The 19,544-nt window shown below is 41.1% G+C and overlaps 1 protein-coding gene across 1 annotated transcript in view; it reads left to right on the forward strand.

Moving 5' to 3' along the window:
* LOC126162055 (cullin-3) overlaps positions 1–19,544 on the forward strand; it is a 264,745-nt gene that overhangs the window by 162,208 nt on the left and 82,993 nt on the right. The window lies entirely within an intron of this gene.

The raw sequence follows: 19,544 nt of genomic DNA on the forward strand, positions 1-19,544 counted from the left end.
GGAATGCTGTTAAAATTTGTCTGCTTTGTTAATTCGATGCAGAGCTGTTGTGCATTTTTGTTTGTTAAAATAATTGTAATATAGCATTTCTTTTCCCACCATAACTAATTTTTCAGATTTTCTGTCATGTGACAAACGTTACAATAAATTGTGTAGAGCTTCCTTTACTCCACATATTCGTTGTTACATCACTAAGCTTCTTAGCATTTCCAATGTGCACCAATGGTAAGATTCTAGATTTTCTTGAAAAATACATCCTCATGAAAGCTGTCCGTAGTTTTCTGTTGATTCCTTTACCATGGGCTTAGTGGTGGGAGGGGGGGGCGGGTGTCGGCTTGAAACAGTTCTTCTCTTCCAACACAGTGCCAGAGGTTTAACACTTCACTCATTAACTGATGTAGTGGTGTTAGAAATTAGCACAAAGGTTAAGTGAGAGTTAGTCGTCAAGGCTCAGTCTTTCATTGCGTATAATGGAGTTTTGCTCTTTCTGGCAGTAGTATATTAAATAAATTCAGAAAATTGATGTGAGTAGTTTTCCAGTAATCTATATTTATATGGCTGGAAATTCACTGTGTTCGTCTCAGGTGATGAAAATATTGAATGCCAGCAGCTAGACACATCAGCAGAACAAGCATTCAACTTGAGGATGCCGTACAAAATACATCAGCAGTTCCAATTTTATGAACAGGAGAAATTTTTATCTTAATGCATTACTATAATAAGTTTCTTAGTCTCAAGAACAGTGTAACACTACATATATAAAATATGATGAACAGGTTTCATGAAGGCAATAAAGTTCCTGACAGTTTGTTACAATAACTCCTAATATGGAGGATTCCACTGTGGTCTTGTGATTGCTTCTCTGTCTAGTAAGCCAGAAATCCTGCTTCGATCCCAGCAGTGATGTAATTTTTGAATTAAAATCATCAGCTAATGTGGCTGGAGACTTCTGTTGTAAGGAGTTAGCTTCATTTTGCCAATGATCTTGTCAAAATAGGGCAGATCAGCAGATAAGTTTCAGGGCACACGCCTACCCTTTGGGTGGGAAAGTGCTGTAAATGTAGAATAATCAACAACAGTCAATGATATGAGGATGCAGAAGACAGTGGGTTCATTGCTTTAAAGATGGACAAATTTAGGGTAATATCAGTAGTAGAGGGTGTGCCTGAGGTAAACATATAATAATATAAAGTATATTACTTGATACACAATTGAGATATATATTGGCGGTTTGCTTCTACATGTATGGTAAATCGAAAGGTTTTCTGTGTTTTTTTGTGGTTGTTAGTACCACATGCACTTACGCGTATCTCATTTGTTCATGAAAACTTGCATCAGTAGCCTTGTAGACTACGCAGAACGTGTCCTATGAACTGATCCCTTCTTCTAGTCAAGTTGAGCCACAAATTCCTCTTCTGCCCAATTCTATTCAGTACCTCCTCATTAATTACGTGATCCACCCACCTAATCTTCAGCATTCTTCTGGAGCACCACATTTCGAAACCTTTTGTTCTCTTCTTGTCTAAACTAGTTATCGCCCATGTTTCACTTCAATACCTCGCTACACTCCATGCAAATACTTCCAGAAAAGACTTCCTGATGCTTAAATCTAGACTGGATGTTAATAAATTTCTTTTCTTCAGAAACTATTTCCTTGCCATGGCCAGTCTACATTTTATATGCTCTCTACTTTGACCATCATCATTTATTTTGCTCCTCAAATAGCAAAACTCCTTTACTACTTTAAGTGTCTCATTTCCTAATCTAATTCCCTCAACATCACTTGCTTTAATTTGACTACATTCCATTATCCTCATTTTGCTTTTGTTGATGTTCATCTTATATCCTGCTTTCAAGACACTATGCCTTCCATTCAGCTGCTTTTCCAGGTACTTCACTGTCTCTGACAGAATTACAATGTCATCGGCAAACTGATAGGTTGGTAACTTTCACACCTGTCAGCACCTGCTTTCTTTGGGATTGAAATTATTATATTCTTCTTGAAGTCTGAGGGTATTTAACCTGTCTCATACATCTTGCTCACCAGATGGAAGAGTTTTGTCTGGCTGGCTCTCCCAAGGCTATCCATAGTTCTAATGGAATGTTATCTACTCTCAGGGTTTTGACCCAAGTCTTTCAGTGCTCTGTCAAATTCTTCACACTGTATCATACCTGCCAACTCATCTACGTCCTCTGCCACTTCCATAATATTGCCCTCAAGTACATCGCCATTGTATAGACCCTCTATATACTCCTTCAACCTTCCCTTCTTTGCTTAGGACTGGTTTTCCATCTGAGCTCTTGATATTCATACAGGTGTTTCTCTTTTCTCCTAAGGTCTCTTTAATTTTCCAGTAGGCACTATCTAACTTACCCGTAGTGATATATGCTTCTACATCCTTACATTTGTCGTCCAGCCATCCGTGCTGAACCTTTTTGCACTTTCTGTCGATCTCATTTTTGAGACATTGGTACTCATTTTCACCTACTTCATTTACTGCATTTTTATATTTTCTCCGTTCATCATTTAAATTCAATATCTCTTCTGTTACCCATGGGTTTCTACTAGCCCTCATCTTTTTACCTACTTGATCCTCTGCTGCTTTCACTATTTCATCCCTCAAAGCTACCCATTCTTCTTCTGCTGTATTTCTTTCCCCCATTCCTGTCAATTGTTCCCTTATGCTCTCCCTGAAACTCTGTACAACCTCTGGTTCTTTCAGTTTATCCAGTTCCCATCTCCTTAAATTCCCACCTTTTTGCAGTTTCTTCAGCTTTAGTCTACAATTCATAACCAATAAATTGTGGCCAGAGTCCACATCTGCCCCTGGAAATGGCTTAAAATTTAAAACCTGATTCCTAAATCTCTGTCTTACAATTATATAATGTATCTTAAACCTTCCAGTCTCTCCAGGCCTCTTCCACATATACAACCTTCTTTCATGATTCTTAAACCAGGTGTTAGCTATGATTAAGTTATGCTCTGTGCAAAATGTGCCATGTAGACTACACAGCAGACAGAGTTCTGTATGTGTTTTCTCATGGTGCTAAAGTCCGTTACGCTGGAGTAATTTTGTATTAGGCACAAATACTGACGGCAACCAACTGATGATGTTCCCACTTAACATAGCCATGAAGAAATGGGTCAAATGCTTTGGTAAACTGGGAGTTTGCTTTCAGTGTGGTGCCAACATGCCAAGCACGCAGAACTGGAGGCTACTTTTGAATTAATCTGTACGTCCTTCCAGCAGAGCCCTCATAAGTCAGCCCGAAAAGCAAGTAGGTAGTTTTTTCCACAGTACACAGTATTGTCCATAAAAGGTTGTGCCTGTGGGCGAACAAATTGCAGCTTAAAATCAAGCCTGAGGACAGGCCATGATGGAAGGCATTCACTGAGACATTGTGGCAAAAATGGATGAAAACAAGGTATTCCTTGTTTTCACCTGTTTCAAGGATGAGACTGCATTCCACACTTCCAGCATGGTAAACATGCACAATGTACATCTACTTGTATGGAATGTAAATCACTGTGAAGTGCATGGCAGTGGGTACATCCCATGTCAGATTCTACACTGAAATTGTAGCTGGGTTAGTCCCTCTCTTCTAACTATAAGATTACAGGTAGATTTCTACCATAGATTTACCAAACAAAAAATCTTGGAAGAACAACAGGTCAACCATTTTTACAAGAAAGTAATTGAAGTGATCCACGTAACTACCATCCAGTATCCCTGATACTAATTTTTTTGTAGAATCTTAGAACATATTCTGAGCTCAAACATAATGAGGTATCTCTAACACAATGAACTACTCCACGCTAACCAACATGAATTTCAAAGACATCGATCATGCACAACCCAACTCACTTTTCCACTACATACTGAAAGCTTTGGATCAAGGCAGTCAGATAAATGTACCAGTTATTTGGATTTCTTCCTGTTTCATTCACATATGTAGTGCAGGAAAAATGATTGTTTAAATGCCTGTGTGTGTTCTGTAATCAATCTAATCTTGTCTTCACAATCCTTTTGTGAGCAGTAAGCAGAAGGTTGTAGTGTATCCCTAGAATCATCATTTAAAGCCGGTTCTTGAAACTTTGTAAGTAGGCTTTCTTGGGATAGTTTCCATCTGTCTTAGAGTCTGCCAGTTGAGTTTCTTTGGCATCTCTGTGATACTCTCCCATGACTCAGACAAACCTGTGACCATTCATGCAGCCCTTCTCTGAATATGTTCAATATCCTCAGTTACTCCTATTTGTTATGGATCCCACATGCTTCAACTATATTCCAGAATATATCGCATGAGTGATTTTTAAGCACTCTCTTTTGTTGACTGATTGTGTTTTCCCAGTATTCTACCAATAAACGGAAGTCTAGCACCTGCTTTACCCATGACTGATCGTATGTTATGATTCCATTTCATATCTGAGGCATTGTAGATGTTAGTCAATTCCAGCTGTGACTTATTGCTACTATTGTCATAGGGTACTATGTTTTTTCATTTTGCGAAGTGCACAATTTTACATTTCTGAACATTTACAGCAAGCTTCCGAGCTCTTCACCACTTAGTCAATATCTGACTAAATATTTACACAGCTTCTTTCCAATAGTACTCCACTATAGATAGCTGTGTCATCTGCAAGAAGTCTGAGGTTACTGTTAATGTTATGTGCGAGGTCATTAATATAAAATGGGAACAGCAGGGTTCCCAACATGGTTCCCCGGGTCACACTCAAAGTTACTTCTATATCTGATGAATACTCTCCATCCAAAATAACACTCTGTCTCCCTACCAAAAAACCCTCAGTCCAGTCACAAATTTCTCTTGACAGTAAGTGCAGATGTGATACTGAGACAAATGCTTTTTGGAAATAAAGAAATACTGCATTTATCTGACTGCCTTAATCCAAAGATTTCAGTATGTCATGGAAAAGTGAGTTGGGTTGTGCATGATCGATGTCTTTGAAATCCATGTTGGTTAGCGAGGAGTAGCTCATTGTGTTAGAGATACCGCATTACGTTTGAGCTCAGAATATGTTCTTAAAAAAAATATCAGTATCAGGGATATTGGATGGTAGTTATGTGGATAACTTCTACTACTTTCTTATAAAAATGGTTGACCTGTCGTTCTTCCATGATTTTTTGATTGATGGATCTGTGGTAGAAATCTACCTGTAATCTTATAGTTAGAAGAGGGACTAACCCAGCTACAATTTAAGTGTAGAATCTGACATGCATTTCATCAGGCCCTGGAGCTCTGTTCAGTTTTAACAACTTCAGCTATTTCTCAACACCATTGACACTACCACCTATTTCACTCTTCAGTGATACACGAATTAAGTTCGGGTAATTCTTCTGGGTTTTCTTATGTAAAGGGACGTTTGAAAGTGAAGTTACACATTTCAGCATTTGCTTTGCTACCCTCTGTTTCAGTTCCTGCCACTAACAGCTGTTACATATAACCAGAATTTTTTCGTGTTTTGTGAAAGATTATTTGACTCTATTCTGCTACAGTAGTAATTTAAGGTTTCACGCATTGCTCTCTTGACTTCCAAATGCATTTCATTGAGAATGTCTGTATCCACAGTACTAAGCTTTTACACCTACAATTCAGTAGTATGTGTTTCTTTAGCAGTTTCTTTACAGTGCCTGTGTACCATGATGGTTCCCTCCCATTATGAACTGTTCTACTACTGTGTACATATGTTCAGTGCTGCCTGGTTAACTATTCTTTTAAACTTAGTTCCTCTACGTGCTCCTGTCCTGTGCTGTGAGCTTAAAGTTTCTCATTGAGAAACAGCGCTACGTTTTTTTTTTAATTTTGTTATTTTTTTTTTTTTAATCTAATTCACTGAACAACCTACTGAAAGAGATCAGGTCTCTTTGTTGCTAGTAGATCTAATATATTTCCATCATGAGTGGTGTCCAAAACTACCTGTTGTAGGTATTTTTTGGGAAGGCATTTAGTAATGTTTCACAGGATGTCTTGTCACGTCCACCACTAACTTAACTTTAATTTTTCCGGTTGACTGTTGGATCATTAAAGTCTCCACCAGTGATAACAGTATGATTGGGGAACTTGTGGAGAAGCGAACTGAGGTTTTCTCTAAATTTTTTGGTTACATCAGGATGCGAGTCTGGTGATCGATAGAAGGATCCAATTATCATTTTATGCCCACCTTTGATACTGAGTGTTGCCCAGGCAATCTCACATGCAGTTTGTTTTAACTAGATGGATTTGAGTTTCAGGTCTACTGTGACAAATATACCAACTCTATTTCCACTAATCTTTCCTTTCAATATGCAATTAAATTTTCCTCAAAAATATCACTGCTATCAATTTCAAGATTTAGCCAGTGTTCTCTCTGTGAGCTTCACTGCTTTTCAGGAGTGCTTCAAACACTTGTCATTTTGTAGGGAATGCTTCAGCAATTAACTATTAGGATTTTTCTTTTGGATCTAGCCCTTATTCTTCTGGGTTTCTTACAGCTATTGTTGTCTGAACTAGCTGGAGAGTCATGTAATCTAAAGAACCCTTGTGTGCATCCCACACACAGTCAGCTACATGGATAGTGGCTTCTGATGTGTACTGCACATCTGATCCATTTAGGGGGGACAATAAAGTTCTGAACTCTATGGCGCAAGTACAGGAAGCCGCAGTCTAGCTTGTCAGTTGCCACATATGAGGAACTGAACCCTCCACCCCTTCCCACATTGTGATAAGTGTGCAAATGTGACTCTCTGAAAGTGAATGTGTGGTTTGGATTGTTGAAGGACAGAGTCATTGAGATGTATTAGGTGTTTAAAAAAGCATTTTGAGTTACCATACTTGTAGAAAAATACGGTCAATAAATATCTCAATTGCTTCTCAACTTATTATATTTTATACTATAATACATTTAATCTGAACACTCTTTAAAAGAAAGTGGCACCTTTAACATTTATTTCAGCTTGTATTGATAACTATATTACCTGTTGTTTGAAAAGTACTGACCCAAAAGATAGTGGAGCGTCTGTGGGTTAGTGGCTTATCCTCTTGAAGCCAGTGTGTCATTTTATCTATGCTTCTGCAAACAAATGGAAAATTTTTGTAAAATATTGCCTCGTTCACGTGGGTGCACAGGAGGCAGACTACTGTGTGATCATATATAGGTGAAACTATGTAGGGGCAGAACATCAGCAGAATAGAGACAGGCAATTGTTAATAGGACGGTTAAAAACCAGATGTCGCACCTACACCATTTTGTGGAAAAAAATTTAAGAACGGGTGGAAAATTCTGACACATGCTGAAACATACAAAAACCTTAGTTGGTTTTAATTGGCCAAAGATATCCAACCACTTCTGTACATGCTCTAGCAGAGATCTTGTGGAAATCCCTAAATCAAACAGTCCTGTCATACCAAGTATTATCAGATTCAAGAGGTTGCTCTGTATACTCAGGGACCTGGCAAATTAATATCCTCACACAAAAGCAACAATGTGACTAATATTATGTTGTGCCCACTTTCCCATTGCGGACGGAGCCAGAATGGTGATAGATTGCCCTGTTAGCCATAACTTAGCCTGGAGATTGATCTTGTATCCATTCACCTGGTGGGCACCTTAAACATGTTGCAGGCTATCCAGTATTGTAGAAAGGGAATGATATGACAATCGAATGGCAAGTGAATGTCTTCGTCTAAGCTGTCATCATGGTCTAGCAACAATATGAATTAGGATAGATCACTACTTGCCACCTAGAAGAAGTATTGAGCTGTAGAAAGGGATATTTTGAAGTACACTGTTGGGTATTATTAAACTATCGCCCAAAGTCCTTTGAATTACATGCACTTGCATGTGCACACACCTCACACACTCATGGCCACTATTGTATCTAGGAACTAATTCCCAGCTTCTGTGAGCAACACTCTTGGACAGGTTAGTGGGTCGGGAATGGCTGTAGTGCTGGGAACGCACAGGACTGTGTCAAGGACAGGATGGTGGGCTGCTATGTAAAGCATTGGGAGGCTGTGCTGGTTGGGGGCAGAGAAGGGGGAGGAGAGAAGCAGAAAAGGGCTCTGCAGGAGTGCTGGGAGACAGAAGGCATCTGTGAGTCTGAAGTGGGAACAGGGAAGGTTGTAGGGACTCGGAAGTTGACGCCAGGATGTTACGGGAATGAAGGATATATTGCAGGGAGAGTTCCCACCTATGCAGTCCAGAAAAGCTGGCGTTAGTGTCAATAATTCAGATAGTGTGGACTGTGAATCAGTTGTTGAAGTCAAGCACATCTTGGCACATGTCATCCTCAATTACTGGATGGTGCAGCCATCTCTTGGCTACAGAAGGGTGGTGGCCATTCATGCAGACAGACGGCTTGTTAGTTATCATTCTACATAGAATGTCTCACAGTGAGTGCAGCTAAGTTGGTAGACCATATGTCTGTTGCTGTAGGTGGCCCTGCATTTTATAATGGACATAGGAAATGCCTTTGACAGGATTTGAGTGGGTGGGTAGTGTATGTGTCAGGTTTTGCATCTAGGTTTTTTACAGGTATAGGAGCAATGGTGTAAGAGGTTAAGAGCAGGAGTTGAATGTGTACCAGACAAGAATACTTAATAGTTTGGGTGAGTGGCAGAATACACTGTGGATGGTGTTGGGAGAATATGTGTCATTTGAGAGCACAAAAAGAGATAGTTTAAACCCAGGACGAGAATTTGATTAATTTGCTGCAGTACCAGAGGTACTAAGTCACAAGGGATAGCTCTTTCGTGGGTGGTCAGTGGGTGTGATAGGAGATGAGGAGACAAGGCATTAGAGATCTGTTTCTGGACAAGGTGGGGAGGGTAATTTTGAAGTGCAAAGGCCTCAGCCACACCCTTGACATATTTGTAGGTGGGCTACTTGTTGCTGCAGAAGCAGTGACAGAGGGTGGCTAGGGTTTAGGGAGGGACTTCTTAGTGTGGAATGTTACGAGCAGGTTAGCACTATTTATAAGGATGACAAAAATTATATATAAACCTGATTGATGAAGGGAAGTGAAAATATTTTAGTATGAGCATGTCAAATGACGTTTTTGAGAAGTCTGCTAGGCATAACAAACAAAATTGGAAAAAATGAGCAATGAAATTGTTAGGGAGATAACACATGAGGAATAGATTGAGGAAAAAATTAAAATGGTGTGGTGATGTAAAGAGAATAGATGGTATAAGGATGCCTTGGAAGATACATAAAATGGAGGACAGGAGGCAAAGGGACAAGTGGCTGAAAGCAAGGAAAGAAAGAATTTGGAAGAAAAGGAGAAGACCGGGCCAGAGCAAGTGACATGCAGGTGCTTGGAAGCCTGGAGAAGATGGAGATGTTTGTGTTTTCCGAGCAGACCTTGCCAGTAGTGAGGAACTGTAGACAATGAATAACAGGGTCTCATCTAATGCTTGTCTACACATAACTTAACTGGATGGGTAGTACCTGCAACATCAGGATACAAGATGTATATAGTGGCCAGCTCACTGTCCAGTTTTCAACAGAATGTGCATGATGTTGTATCTGTAATCGGAGAAACAATAAATAACAATTGGCACGAGTTCCAAATTCTGTTTATTGCCAACAGTTCCACAATACTAACACAACTTGGTGCTTGATCAAGAGCAGCGACTGGGCTAGAGAGTCCAAGTCCGGTATGGTAAACGGTCGTAGCACAGTGTAGCATCGTTCCTGGGTGCGACGTCGACATAGCAAGTAGGTAGCCCAACATGAGACTGTCAGGCATGGCGGCGTATGTGGCTATATAGGGTGAATGGCGGAGGAATATGCCCGCCGTAACAGAGTCCGCTTGTCCTGTCCTGTTATGATTGGTGGCGCAGCCTCACGTAACTATCTTTCGGGAGGACGCTGGCCGAGGTTGCCATGACAGTGCGGAGGCACTCAGTGTGTGAGGCCCGAGCCTGCGCTGTACAGCTGAGAGAGCTGCACATAAACGGGGCGTGCCAGCCGTTGGCTGTATGACGTAAAGACCGTGGCCACGCAGCTGCAGGCGCCACGGTGTGGGCATTGACTATGCCACACATGGTATGATCTAAGTTTTAAGGATTGTAGCTTGAACACCGCTATTATTGATCATTGGCCTAGTGTAAAGCAATTTGAGGAATATGTATATTGAAGTCATCTTGGTGAGCAGAATATTCCATCTTTCGAACATGCTTGTGGGGGAAAAAATATTTCTTCTTCACATTGTATTTGTGTCAAGCAGTTTTAATTTAGTAACTGACTCACCTCGAAGGTGGCTGAAATATCATGAAGAAATAATTTTATCCCACATGCACAACCGAAAGCTAATGGAAAATTTGAAGCTTTGTTACAAGTTGTTTTGGATGGAGTGTGTGGTACACAGTGTGGGAAGTTGGTGCTCATCCTTTATTGCCTTGCAAGTGCACCACACAGATGTTAGTTTTCTGTTCGAGGGATATCATCTGGTACCATCCACAGGCCATGACTGGTTTTCTTGTTCACTTTTGTTTGGTACTTGTCACAGTGTTATACAGACATATTTTAGAGTCCACATTATCACTAAATAATGTTCTACTTCTCTCTGAGATAGATGATACAGTGATTGGCAGATTAGACTTACAGTCACAAGGAATGGTGTTCACAGCATGTTAGACTACTCATGTTAAGTTTCTCCAAGATTACCTAAAGTAAGGCACATTGCAGGATAGTTTGTTTAAAAAGGATGCAGGCGATACCCTACTCAATTCTTGTTTAAGCCGAGCTTGTACTTTGTCCCTAATTACCTCATTGTCATAGGAAGGTAAACCCATCTATTCCTTCCTTTCAATTATTTTATATGTTATGGCCATGAATGTACTTACTAAATGTTGTCTTGATAGTGTAGTGGTGGGTTGCTGTTAAATACAAATGTAATGCTTTGCTTTGAAACCCAACTATAAATAAAGTTGGTACCAATGGTTGACTACATTGTGCTAAGTGGTATCTTCTGTACAAGACATAATAAGTTCATTAATGTTTTGGTTGGTTAGAGTTCAATTGCAGCACTATGGAGAGCTTACTATAATTGTTCTTACTCAACTGTGGCAACTGTAGAAGAGAGATCTGTACAAAATGATCACAAATGGGTAAAATTTCAGCCTTGATGTGCAACTGGAAATAGGAACTTGTTATGAGTAAACTACACCCTGTGAGCTGTGTTGTCCATGAAATACAGTTTTATTAATATTGCAGGCATTGTCCATAAGGTAATGAGACTGGCCACTGAGCAGCACCACAGTCACCAGCAGTGTGCTTCCTGGTAAAAGGGGGAATGTGGTGGTGGGATCAAAGATAAGCAGGTGGCAGGCATGTCTGAATTCTGACAGAGGGAGGATCACTCATGGTGCCAAAGGTTTTTGTCATGGCAGGAAAAAGAGAGAGAGAGAGAGAGAGAGAGAGAGAGAGAGAGAGAGAGAGAGAGAGAGAGAGAGAGAGAGAGGAGGATTCACTGGAGCATCACTAGTGATTTAATTTGCTTCCACCTGCGCAAAACTGCCACAGAGACATTTGCCTTGGTTAAGGAGGCTTACAAAGAAGGTGCCCTGTCAAGGGTCCAGGTTTTCCTGTGGTTCAGCCCCACTACTTCTATTGTGACGGAATGATTGTGGATCAGCCGGTGTAACGAGGTGACTGCTGCACCTTGTTGGGTATTGGTTGGTCGCTTTCCAGGCTGTCATCACTGCCATGGATAATAATGTTGGAGTGTTGATCGCTGCTGCATGGTGGGTGGGCGCTTTTTGTCCGGTGGTGTCCTGCATTTCGGTGGCATCTTCTGCATGTAGGTAGGCTGGCTTGCACCTGTTAAAGAACACTACTGTGTCCATCCCTTTATTTTGGGGAATGAGTGTCTTATCATTTTGTCCCTTAACTGCATACGGGCCTTGTCCCAGTGCTCTCTGCAATAGGTTGCATCAGAGGAAAAACATGCTCCATTGTTGTCAGGTCTTTGAAAGTAAAGGTAACCTGTTTTCCATGCCAAGTAGTTCCACTTGCTCACTTGGCCTCCATTTGCCTCTGGTGTTCTGTGAGAAAATCTTGAGTAGAGCACAGAGGTCCAGAGCGTTGTTGGAAAAACTCTTCTGGTACACCTGCTGGTTTGCCATACATCAGCTCCCCTGGTGAGGTCAGCAGGTGTTCTTTTATTGCACTACACAATCTCAACAGCACTAGCGAGAAGGCATCAATCACAAATCTGTTGTGTGGCTCATTAGCGGTCTCCACAATGTTGGTTGCTGCTGTGTGATACAGTAAAGTCCTGAGGTGTACCCTGTACAATTGAGCTAGATATCTGCCTCCTACTGTCGACCCTGGTCAGAAGTCACTTGTAGGGGACAGCTAGAATGTGAAATCCAATTGCGAGTGAAGGCATGCGCCATGTTCTTGACAGTTTGTGTGGAAATGCTACGAGCCACCTCACGTACAGATCAGTCACCATGAGGCAGTGTTGGTAATTATGTGCTACCAGTACTAGGCCCAACAAATTCAGGTGGATGTGTGAGAATCATGCTCCTATGGTGACAAAATTTCTAAGTGGGGCTCGTAGGTGCCATGTTACTTTGTACTTCTGGCAGGCAGTATAGGTCTGAGTCTATGTACACCAGTCCTTTCTATACTGAGCCATAGAGACGTGTAGTCGTAGAAGAGCAGGTACATATGGTCGCTGTTGGCCTGCAGCCTTCTCGTGGTATATAGCTTCTCAATGCTTGGCAGTGGCGTACAATGCAAATTCAGAGCAGATTGCTTTTAGCAGGTTCTTTAACTCCTCATTGCCATTTTGTGCTGCTGTCAGCTTGGTGAAATTCACAGGTATGGAAATGCTTTCCGCTCTGAACAAGATGCCAGCAGTAACGTTTTTCAAACCACTTACAAGCCAAATGTGTGTTGTAAATTGCGAAATAAAATTTTGTTGGTTTATTTGCACTGTGGGTACTTGTTTTGTGGCTGTGATAATGCAGTGTGTGTGTAGTGAAGGCGTGCCCTTCCAACCGGATCTGAAGTGTCAAACTGCTTCAGAGTCTGCTAACAGTATTATGTAAAATAGTTGCCAGAAGTGCTCCTTCTTTGTGATCTTCTTGTAGAACAAACCCAAAGTCTGTCATTGCCTGTTGACATTCTGTTGTGGCATGACACCGACAATGCGGGCTGAGGTGTCTGAGAAAATTGTTAGCGGGGCCTCTGTGACCAGATGTGCAAGGGGGGTTGCTTGCTTGGGGCTTGTTGGCCAGGCTTCTAATGCTGCATGCAGTTTGTCAGTATAAGTGAAAGGCATGAAACCATGTACTTTGGGACCAGTGAGTATGGCATGGAGTGATGCTTGAGCTTCAGCAGTTTGGGGTAAGAAACCACAGTAAAAGTTCATCTTCCTCAGGTAGTGATGGTTTTCATTCACTGTTTTCGGGGCGGGTATGTTGTAAACACAGTGATGCGCTAAGCTAGTGGCTATATACAGGTTGTAGAAACAGAAATCCAAGGAATGACACTTCATTGGCACCAATGACTCATCTAAGTGGATTTATGATTCCGTAATCATCAAAACTTTGGAAAACTTCACATAAGTGTCTTTCATGTTGCTCTGACGCTGATGATGACACCAAAATGCATAGATGTATACAAAGCAGAAGTCTGATATATGCAGTACTTCTTCGATAGTGTGTTGAAAAGCCTGTTCTGCATTATGGAGGCCATACAACAGGTGTTGGAATTCAAAGAGTCCAATGGGTTAGTCAGTTTTTGCAGTTTTATGGAAGTTTTCTATTGCCGCAGGTATTGGTTGCAGGCCTTTGCTTGGTCCACATTGAGAAAGCCCCACCAGTTGGCAAGCAAACTCTAATGCATGGAGCACAGGGTGCTGGTTGTCAATTTTCTGGGCATCAAACCCTCTATAATCTCCACAGGAGTACCAGCCACCTGGTTTCTTTGGTACCGGATGCAGGAGAGAGGCCCCGTTGCTTTCTGATGGTGTACCATGCTTGCTTGGATTATTGCAGCAAATTCTGCTTTTGCAGTGTGCAGTTTGTCAGGGGCCACTCACCCAGATAATGAAAAACTGAGGACTGGGCATTGTTGTGACGTGATGCAGTGTTAAGTGGTGAGGTGATGATGGCACCCTGGCAGGTTGTGGGAGCGACGGGAACTCATTTAGCAGGCGCGCCAATGTCATTAGCGCAGTTAGGAAGTACACTGTGTGGGCTGGCACACAATGTTACTTGACGTGACCCAGTCCAAAATGGAAGCTTTCCTTATATTCAGTGTGAGGTGTAGAAAAACGGTAAATCCAGCCCATTATAATATGGATCCTGTCTGCAGCTGTAAATCACCACGCAACTGGTATTTCTAAACTGATGTACAGATTGAAAGTTAGGAGTCCATATGTAGCTATGGATGAAAACATTTGCAGCTGCTAAGTAGTAATTTGTGCATGGTTGTGGTTGCCACAGCAAATCTTTGGGACACGCACACACACACACACACACACACACACACACACACACACAGAGAGAGAGAGAGAGAGAGAGAGAGAGAGAGAGAGAGAGAGAGAGAGAGAGATATCTGAGCTAGTATCCTCTAGAAACTGCAATATAATGGTCCTATCTGTTACCACTAAATATTGTGATGACTGCCAGGGCTGATACTTTCTCCCAGGCATGGGAGTTGGCTGTTAATGTTATCCACCCAGAAACATGGCAATCTGCACATGTGTATTGTGTCACCAGAATGACATTGGTAAAATCACTTGTTCTGCTTCAGCAAGGGCAGTTATGCACATGTTGCATCATCTGTGTTATGCCGTTGTGGTCTCTTCATTTATATATGCTGCAGGCTGTAATCTGCCATGTCAATTCATCAAGATAGGAGGTGGTGTCATCCAGTCTGTCTCCGGCAGGTGTTGTGATAAGTGCATGAGGAGCGATGGGCTGTTATTGTGTTGCTGTGTTTGCAATCTCTGCTAACTTGCTGAAGTTCACCTCACAGCCACTGAGAGCAGGGTGTGATGCATCGCCAGCAAGCGAGATGTCCATATGGTTCATAGAAGTGAGTCCGGGATGTATGATACGGCCAAAAAGTGGAGGTGTTGCAGGAACTAGGACAGCTTCCCCTTGCTAATTTACATTCTGTGCAACAGTTGCTCTAAGTTTTGCATGCTAAAGAGGGAAAGCCTCAGAATTAGCTTCATCAGGATTTTTAGTTGGTATGGGGCAGGTTGCTTTGTGATTATGTTCCTAAGCTTGCTGGTGGATTGCTTGTGTAGTAGTGCCACCATGTGTGCATACTTTGGTGAAGTCGTGCGTTACCCAGTGGTGATGAAATGGCTTTTGCTGTATGTGAACCAAAGGATCCAAAGAGATGGACGGTCCATCCAGAGGGCTGGTGCTTTAAATGGCGTGTGGTTCAGTTGCGCTGCTCGGACTGTCCCAGGGGGTTGGTGGTAGGACTCGTTGACATTGCAGCTGCAACAGCTCTTATAGTTACACTATAGGTGATCCACTTTCTTTCACATGTGTTCAAAGCTTCTTGTGTTGCTGTTGCAATGTGGGCATCTCATCAAAGTGCTTCCGCTGCTGATCGCGCGGTAGTAGAGTGCAGTTTCTGCTGCTGCTGCTGCTGCTGTCAAATCAGTTGTTCCTAGTGCTGTTTATTGTTGCTGCAATTGTTTCATTTCTTCTTGTTGCTGTTGTAACTGATCCATGTAACTGTTGTAAATGATCCATAATATTTTCATCGGGGTCACCACTGTGTAGCGTCTTAAGAAATGGTTTACTTTACTTCAAGATAATGAAGTTTTTTAAGCCAGCGCAACAAGAAGATAAACAACTGCTGCTGTAGCAGCCTTTATAGTCCTGCTTTTTATTTTACATAATGCATTTCCGACAACCACAAACCCTCTCGATGCTCACTCATGCGGCAGGTAGACATGTATGGACTGCTGGAGAGTGCAGTCGTTCCAGTGTTGGTTGTTTGTGATGTTGCCAGCAGATTGGTGTGGAGAGATCTGAGAGTTGAAGTCAATACAGAAACATACCAACTAAAAATCCTGATGAAGTGTTTGTAGAAACTTTCTGTTTAATTACATATCCTACCACAAATGACATATATTTATCAATGGTCAGCAGAGTGTCAAAAATACAGTAACAAAAGGAAACATCACAACTGTAGATAGCTTCATATTAGTGGAGAAAAAAATGAATTCGTTATTTGAGATTAACATGACATTAGTACAGAGTGAGGTGGCGCAGTGGTTAGCAAACTGCACTCAGGAGGATGAGGGTTCAAGCCCACGTCCTGGCATCCTGATTAGGTTTTCCGTGATTTCCCTGAATCGCTTCAGGCAAATGCCGGGATGGTTCCTTTGGCAGGACAGTTGCTGTTTGGTGTACCCTAGATCACCTACAAAGTTGCCTACTACACAATATATGCACAATAAATAAAATTTTTGTTATTTGGTACCTGTAAAGATGTTAAAATTTTAAGGGCCAGCAGTATACTAGCAGGAGGTGAGATTTGACAAACCAGTGGGTTATAAGTGATAGTGAGAGCAGTTGACTAGTCAGTTACTCAACTGAATGAGTAGCTTAATCTCTCAGCTACTTGCTTTTTGTGGTCACTTCATCAACATAGTCCACTTCATAATAAAATCAAATTTTCTGCTGTCCAATAAGAATTTCACCTTTGAGAGACAGACTTGACATAGCAATCAGAATGCTTCTATTTTTATGACAAGTTTTTCATGGTCCCTTAACAGTGGCTTCCCTAGAGTTTGGAGGCTTTCAGTTACTTATCTGGTAACTGTACTTTGAATCTAACCATGGTCTTTGCTTGTAGTTGCAACCTCCTCACCCCTCCCCCTCTCCTTTCATTTTTATCTTCACTTTATTTGCTTCTTTTCTCCATTTTCTTGACTGCTGACTGTTTTAGCTTAATCTGTGGCTCTACTTTTTAGTCTGTCCTTCCGTGTTTCTGTGGCTTGTTTCCAGCTCCATTGTTGCTCACACAAAGCTAAAAGGGAGGAGGTTTACTGTTGCGATAGAGTGTAAAAATTCTCCTACCATAGAATCTGTGTGTGCTTTGCTTACATCCAATCTCAATTTAGTCAGGATATGCTCAGTTTCTGGTGCTTCTGGTAGTACTATGTCGTAAGTAATCAGCATAGTCTACAGTCTGGCACTGCTTTGATTCTGTTCTGTTGCACACACTGTCCTCTACTGCAACTGTCAACCTTGCATCCTGTGCCATGCCTTAAGTGCAACTGTTCCAGTTGACTCTCTAAAATTTTGCTTACACCCATACATTCTTTTTCAAGATTTTAAACAATAATGTTTAGTACATTTACTTACAAGTACATGTTGAATGTGCACATGAATATGTTTCTGCTTTCTTTTCCTCTTTGTAATTACTACTTTCTTTCTAGAATAAGGGTTTGTATTAGTAGGTGACCTAATAGGTAGTTAATTAAGTCTTCTGTGAAATAACAAAAGGGGCAGAAAATGGTTAATTGAGGTCTTCTGTCCCATATTATGGAAAATCCTGTTTGGAATACAAGTTATGGAGGTAGTAAAGGCAACAACTCACTGTATAGTAGAGGTGTTGAGTGGTTGATGGGCACATAAACAAGATTTAAAGTGTCCTATCTATTCCAGAAAGTGTCCTATCTATTCCTCAAAACGTTGATCTTATTTCCTCTAATGTTTTGCACACAGTATGTTGTTAACAGATCATTTTGACACTTGCACTATACATAATACTAAAAAGTCACATTCAGCAATCTGAAACTGGTTGTAAGAATACTCAGTAGAGTGCATGTTGCCCAGGCAACAGCCTCCATCAGTCCAAATTTATTAAGATAAAGTTAGGTGGAAACGTTACTTAATATAATACCAACCACAATGAATTTAAAAAATGTTTTTGTAAGCATTAGAAATTAATTACATCCAGTATGTGGGTGATAGCGATTAAGGGAGTAGAGTATCTGCAAACAAAATCCAATATTATGAAGAGATTAAGACAAAAACTGAGTGAAACAGCCAACTTTCAATTGACACATGATTACGCAATACTCCTTTTTGAGATATTCCCTTACATTCCAATCTGCTAAGAAATTTGTATAAATGTAATCTGAGTCATGGACATATTTTATTAGTGACCATATAATTTGGAATCTTAAAAGTCAAAGTGAAAATTCTATAGCCAGTGCATGTGATATTTAATTGAGGCCTTTGTAGATCTTTCCCAGAATCTGTGCAGTGGATCTTAACAGAAGATTCCTGTGTGAAATAATTACTACCACCACCACTGCCACTGCCATCACCACCAAACTCTCCCCTACATAGAATTAGAATATGTGTAACAACAGTAATGAACAAATATGTGTTAGGTGGGTGTACGAATAAACCTTCAAGTAACTGATTGCTTTACTTTTGTGTTACACTGTTTGCCTTCACAAGGTCCACTGATACCTCTCTCTGACTGACACAGTTCCACCTATTTTGCTTTTTGAAAATAAAATGAAATGCATCTTTTCATTGTTCAGAACCTTTCCTTATTTAGTATCCTTCCTTATTTTGTCTCTTGGCAGTTGAGAACATTTTGTGATGTATGCTTGCATAAGTACGTAATCTGTTGGAAATATACGTTCTTTCACCAATCTTCAATAGTGAAAACAACGAAAGGCACATGGTGCCAAGTGTTCAAACTTTGAATACTGCCACAGTAAACAGCTAGTGTGTATCTTTGAAGTATGGGGCTGTCGTCTCTGGTTTTGACAGTTGGTTTTTAGTGTCTTAAGTTGATTAAGTTGATTTTCCTATTGGCTTGCATATCACCTTAATAATTCATTTGTGATAGTTGGTTGCCTTAATTTTGACACTCACCTTTGTTAATAAATTATTTGCACCATGGTGTCATTTAAATAGGAGAGAACCATTTATATTGTTGCTGGATTCTTAGGAAACTGAAACACTGACTCATGGCTGTTTGCAAAAATAAGGGCCAATTGTTGACGGAAATATAAATCACTTTCCAGAAAGCAGTTTCCATGAAACCCTCCTGCCCTGGAGAAGAGTGGATTTGGCACTAAAATATTCGTATTATGTGTTACTTGTTCGGGATATAATGAAAAAAATGTAGGAGTAACAATACCAGAGAATGAAAGTTGCTACTCACCGTATAGTGGAGATGCTGAGTCGCGATAGGCACAACAAAAAGATTATATAATATAGTTCCCACCAGACTTCTGTCTAGATGAAAATACACTCCTGGAAATGGAAAAAAGAACACATTGACACCGGTGTGTCAGACCCACCATACTTGCTCCGGACACTGCGAGGGGGCTGTACAAGCAATGATCACACGCACGGCGCAGCGGACACACCAGGAACCGCGGTGTTGGCCGTCGAATGGCGCTAGCTGCGCAGCATTTGTGCATCGCCGCCGTCAGTGTCAGCCAGTTTGCCGTGGCATACGGAGCTCCATCGCAGTCTTTAACACTGGTAGCATGCCGCGACAGCGTGGACGTGAACCGTATGTG

The sequence above is a fragment of the Schistocerca cancellata genome, chromosome 2, assembly GCF_023864275.1.
Source record: "Schistocerca cancellata isolate TAMUIC-IGC-003103 chromosome 2, iqSchCanc2.1, whole genome shotgun sequence".
Taxonomy (NCBI): domain Eukaryota; kingdom Metazoa; phylum Arthropoda; class Insecta; order Orthoptera; family Acrididae; genus Schistocerca; species Schistocerca cancellata.